Source organism: Camellia sinensis, chromosome 14, assembly GCF_055761805.1.
Source record: "Camellia sinensis isolate YWXY chromosome 14, ASM5576180v1, whole genome shotgun sequence".
Taxonomy (NCBI): domain Eukaryota; kingdom Viridiplantae; phylum Streptophyta; class Magnoliopsida; order Ericales; family Theaceae; genus Camellia; species Camellia sinensis.
The window spans coordinates 105,861,014-105,866,784 of NC_138974.1; the positions used below are offsets into that span (position 1 = coordinate 105,861,014).

Consider the following 5,771-nt stretch of genomic DNA (forward strand, 5'->3'; position numbering starts at 1 on the left):
CATTATTGAACAATTAATTCCTCATCACCAACCAGTCTGTTGTGTAGCCCTCAAGGGCTTGCCAATTGAGGTTTATGAGATAAAGTGGGATTTGATCATGGTTGATGCACCAACAAGGTACCATGATGAGGCTCCGAGGAGGATGAGCGCGATATACACTATCATGTCCCAAAAATAATATAATAAATCCAACTCATAAGAGAAGTAATAACAAGAACAATATGCTTCATTCATCAAAGTTCGTGTTACAAAAGATAATACATGCGATATACATTCATAAATATACATCCTAAATCTATACCATGTAATAGCAGTTAATGATTGACAAAATAGATGCCCTACGGGCTTACATCTTTCCAAGTCATTACTTGGTTACACAAAAGTGAGCCTAGCTCAATACAGTTTAAAGCCCTTGGCAATACAAAAATATACAACAAAATAAAGAAGCCCTTGCTCCCATGTATTCCTCCAAGCTATTGCCTTGGCAGAGGCATGTCACCAACACCTGAAAATGGTTTTCCCCAAATAAGATAAGCCAAAGCCCAACAGAAATAATCTAACACAATATATGAAATTTAACGAAGATATAAGTACAATGTGCATATACAATACTGATGACAAAATCTCCACATTTATATAACCGAAAGACACCAAAGTTCATATCCCAATACATTTTATTTCAATTCATTTCAAGCTCATTCAGTATTCTCAATTCATGAGCCAATTTCATCATTTTTCGATAACCCAGTTGAGACTACGACTCTGTGGTTTTTCAATTCAATACACTCCCACACAAACTCTTCAAATCTGCCTTTTTACAGAAATTTCGTCCGCGGGATTGGCACCTATGTATACATAATATTTTGGGACTTTCACCCTAGACACTCCGGCCAACTTAATTTTCAATGGAGTCCATCTCTTATCTCCTCCCAAACAATGGAGTACATCCCCTTTCTCCTCCCAAACATTATACATATACAATGTATTTAAACACAGTCATATTCAATGACAATTAACAATAGATTAGTTTCAATTTATCTAATCCTCATGCAATTTTTACAATAATCATAGCTAATTTATCTAATCCTCATGCAATTTTTACAATAATCATAGCTATCCTCCACCGATAGCCCAATACATATATTTCTAAATAGATATAAAATCTTCTAGATAGATAAATTATTCAAATTTTCATAGGTGAGAGACAACTCGTGTCCAACTCCACCATTTACATCAACAATCATCCAATTTCACATTATCATTACCAATTTTAGTTATTTATACAAAATAACACTTTGACCCATTTAGGGCAAAACTCTCATTCTTCCAAATATTAACCCAAATGGGCCAAATCAAGTATTTGGCCACAATACGACCTCACATTCAACCTCATAACCATTTGTTTCATATTCACTTAGAAATCCCTCTTTTGATTTCACACCCAAACCCTAGGTTTGCTCAAACCACTCTCAAATTCCACCATTATTGCACAATAACAAATAACTAGTCTAAAAACCATATGAAAGTGTAGAAAATCCTTACCTCAAATAGAGAAGACGAGCCAAGTAAAAGTGAAACTTCAAAGATGCCGACATACCACTCTATTCGGATCAAAATGAAGATCTTGAGATGATCTATCTTTTTATCAAAGGGATTAAGGTGAAGAAATTACTATAACTAGGTGAAAATGTAAAGAGAGAGAGATAGTGTGTGTGTGCGTGTGTTTCAGAGAGAAAGAGTCTTAACTTTAGGTTTTAGGGAGAAAAGATTTGAAAAAGTGTTGTGAAAAGTCATTTTTGCGATCTGATATACGCACAGTCCGCTCAAGTGGAAGAGTTTACGCTCGAACGTCAAACACAATAAGTTGTTCCGCTCGAGCGCAAGAAAGGCCGCTCGAGTGCCAAGACACTAATCACTCGAGCACAAGAAAGGCCGCTCGAGCGTAGATAACACATCCAATAGTTTTGCAGACAGCAGACCAACGCTCGAGCGCAGGAAATGCCACTCGAGCGCCGACCTGCTTGAGCGAAATAAACGTCGTTCGAGCGTAGAAATCATTTTCCCAGTAGTTTTGTAGACATGCAAAATACTGAGAGTTTACAAAGCCCGCTGGAGCGCAAGAAGTGCTGCTCAAGCGGAGGAGCAAAATTTTCAAATCCCGCTCGAGCGCAAGAAAGGCTGCTCGAGCGAAGTAGCAAAAATTTGGGCAATAAAAGTATGGAAAAACAAGCAACCAACTTGTTCCAAACACACAACTACCACCCAAAAGCCAATTTCCAAGAGATGCAAGAGAAGAAAGAGGTAAGCAACAATATGAAAGCATTAAACCCGAGTCCGGAACACCACAAGATTCAGGTCAAAACCAGGATAGCTATATACACTGCGGGGATGATGGCAAGGAATAGGAAGGATGGGAAGAGTACTGATGTTTTTTTGCATGATGTGAATAGGGAATTGGAGGATAAGTTTTCTAGAGCATTTTCATAGAGACCTTATCTATATCCTGTTAGTAAAATGCTGTCACAATTGACTCCACAACTTCATTTTTTCTACTGCATAAATGTATCTACCTTTTTATCTTTCCCATTCGTGGACATTATTATCAGCCACTTACAGTTATACTTGTTGTATCCAGAATCAGATGTTAGAAGGTGTTGCTTTCTTGGACTGTGGAATAGATTTGGGTTTTGGTCGTTATGTTCCTTGTTAGTTTTATCTTCATATGGCTTCATAACATGTTTTTATCCTTGGTTTTTTTTTTTTTTTTTTTCCCTAGCCATTAGATTTTAGAATTACTCAGCTAAGTTTCAAATTTTATCATCATAATTACAAATGTATTGGCTTAAGTGTGATAATTTATTTTGATTGTACAAAGAATTTGACAAGACTGAGGTCCAAGGCCGTAAATCCTATAACATGCTCTAGTTTATGAGTCTAGGTTGAATATTGCTACCAAAATTTTAAAAGCCTCACTTGATCTCCTTCCCCAAAATACTAACTGCTGTAACAAAATTGAAAAAGAAAAAAACAAAGCAATGAAGAAAAAACAAAATTCACGAATTGGTAGAGCAGATAATAATTGAAATCAAAGCAGAGTAATTGAAAACAAAAATAAAAATTTCTCCCTTAATATAATGGAACTATAAGTTTCATCCACAAATAAAAATAGAAAAACAGAATAAAATATCATGATAAAACTGAATCAGAAAGTTAAAAAATTTTAAAACAAAAAAGAAACCCTAACAAGTAAAAACATATGAAAATAAACCATAGATCAATCCAAAAGCATTCACGATAAGACAGAAAGAGAAACATAAAGAAGTAAGAACTAACTAGAAAGGCAGGAACTAACAATCTATGAAAATGATTTTCTTCCAATTAAATCTCATTTACTAGCCACTACACAACATTCAACTCCACCTGCATTTCAGAACCCAAAATTTTAATAAGAACAAAAAAAAAAAATTATAAATTATAAAAATAGAAATATAACATATACGCATCTATTATACATTCCCTAGAATACTAACTCCTGTAACAAACTTGAAAAAGAAAAACGGGGTAATGAAGAAAAAAGCTCATGAATTGGTAGAGCGGATAATAATCACAACAAAACATGGCCCGCTTCAAATCCAAAGCAATGGCAGCATTCAAACCTAGATGCGGAAAGGAGATTGCCAGGGTCTGTGAGACGCCAATGTTGTCACTAGTGGGAAGTCGCTGCCACTGGTAGAGAGATTTGTAGGGTCTGCAAAAGCGAGAGAAAGATTGTGAGGGTCTGCAAGAGGAGAGAGGGAGGAAAGAAGAGGAAAAGAGAAAAAAGGAGAGGGGGAGGAGAAGAGGGTTACTGGACACCAGAGATCTACCCACGTCGGTGCTGTTGCCACTGCGAGAGAGAGTGAGGGCTGGGCGTGAAAGAGACAGTGAAATTGGGGTTGGGCGCACAAGAGAGAGGACTGAAATTTTAGGGACGGACGCGAAAGTGGGGAGAGAGAGAGGGGGGGGCGCGAAAGGGCAAAATTAGGGAATTAATTTCTACAACAATTGGAAATGCCGTCGCAAATTAACAAAACTTAAAAAAAACTCTTTTGCGACGGTTTTGGGTTATCCATCTCTAATAGTAGTACTCATGCAGTGTCTTTTTTGGCGATAGTCACTTGCCGTCGCCAAAAAATGATTTCACGATTGATTTTTTTGCCGTTGCAAAAACTTGTTTCTTGTAACGATTTTAAACCGTCGTAAAAAATTCTGTCTCAAGCTCTCTTTTTTAACAGTAGATAGTTCAATTCAGCAACAAAACTCTAACTCACTTCATCTAATGCGGGATTCAATACGCACAACATCCATGTGCATTCTGACATCCTCCATTTAAGCCTCCGTCCCTTACCATCTACCTACAAACTGTTAAAAAAATTACTCAATTAAGAGCTGCAGGTCCTTTTTTTTATTATTATTATGTTTTCATAGGATATTAGGAAGTTAATATGTTAAATTATAAGCACGGAATTCGATTTGAAACCTAAATCGGAGGCATTTTTATAATTACATAAATTATTGGGCAACAATCTTGTCTCTCAATTAAGAAGTATAGGTCAAAGTTACATCAATCAATAATAATAAAAATAAATAAAACAATAAAAAGGTTAATTAGAAATTTCTTTCCCTCTCTATTTCTCTTCTGGTATGTCATCACCTTGCACACTTCTTCTAGGCCATTCAGAGGCGGACCGTAACATCGTCCGCCGACGCAGACCGTAATTACCACGTCTAAATATTATTAATTGTTGCGGACCTTATGGCGGCTCTGACGTTCCATTCATTAACAATTTGGTCACATAAAATATAATGATAATTCCTTAGGCCGTTTATTTTCAGAGATAGAATAGAGATGATTAATAGTGAGGAGATTAATAATGAGAGGATTATTAATATAAGAATTGATAGTGAGGGAATTAAGTAAAATTGTATTTGTTTTTATGATAGTTGTTAGTATACGGATTGTTAAATTATTTTTATATAAAATAATAAAAAAAAATACAAAGATATTAAACATTAATGTTTTAAAAAAATGCCCAACATGTAAAAAAATTTAAAAAAATAAAAATAAAATAAAAAGTATCCAAAAAAAATAAAACAAATAAAATAATGATTTTTACTTAACAAAAAATATAAAAAATTAAACATTAATGTTCAAAAAAAATGTCCGACATGTAAAAAAATAAAATAAAAAATAAATAAAAATAAAAAATTTCTAGTCCGCCGGATTATTTTTCTAATACTAAGTCCTGGAGGCCCATCCGAATCCCCTTAGGGAGGCTCATCCTAATCCGGAGCTCACTATCAATCTACTCTCCATCTCTCAAAATAAACACAATATTAATAGGTCCACATCACTATCAATTCCAATCCTCCATCTAACTCTCCAACCAAATGGGGCCTTAGAAATTTACAAGTTGACCTCATCACTCCGATAGATGTTTCGTTTTTTATGAAAGAACTCTGATAGATATTTCACTCCCTTCATTTTTCAATTTTATCAGTCATTTTCAGAACTGTTTAGTGTAATTTTTCTGAACTATTTATACGTTTTAGATTTTTTGATATAATTTTTACTTATAACTTATTAAATATATATAAATAAATTGATTTTTTAAAACAAGGTTAGAGGTGCTTTTGATTTATATTTTTAAGTTTTCAATTTTTAACTTATAATAAATTATGACAAGCAACACTTTTATTGTCTAACACTTCCTAATGTGAATACTCATTAT

The 5,771-nt window shown here is 34.5% G+C and overlaps 1 long non-coding RNA gene across 1 annotated transcript; it reads right to left on the reverse strand.

Moving 5' to 3' along the window:
- Positions 1 to 208: 208 nt before the first annotated feature.
- LOC145807915 (uncharacterized) lies at positions 209 to 4,034 on the reverse strand. Its single transcript, XR_014351329.1, has 2 exons — positions 3,657 to 4,034; positions 209 to 505 (listed from the first exon to the last, which is right to left on the reverse strand). It is a non-coding gene; the product is annotated as an uncharacterized LOC145807915 (long non-coding RNA).
- Positions 4,035 to 5,771: the final 1,737 nt, after the last annotated feature.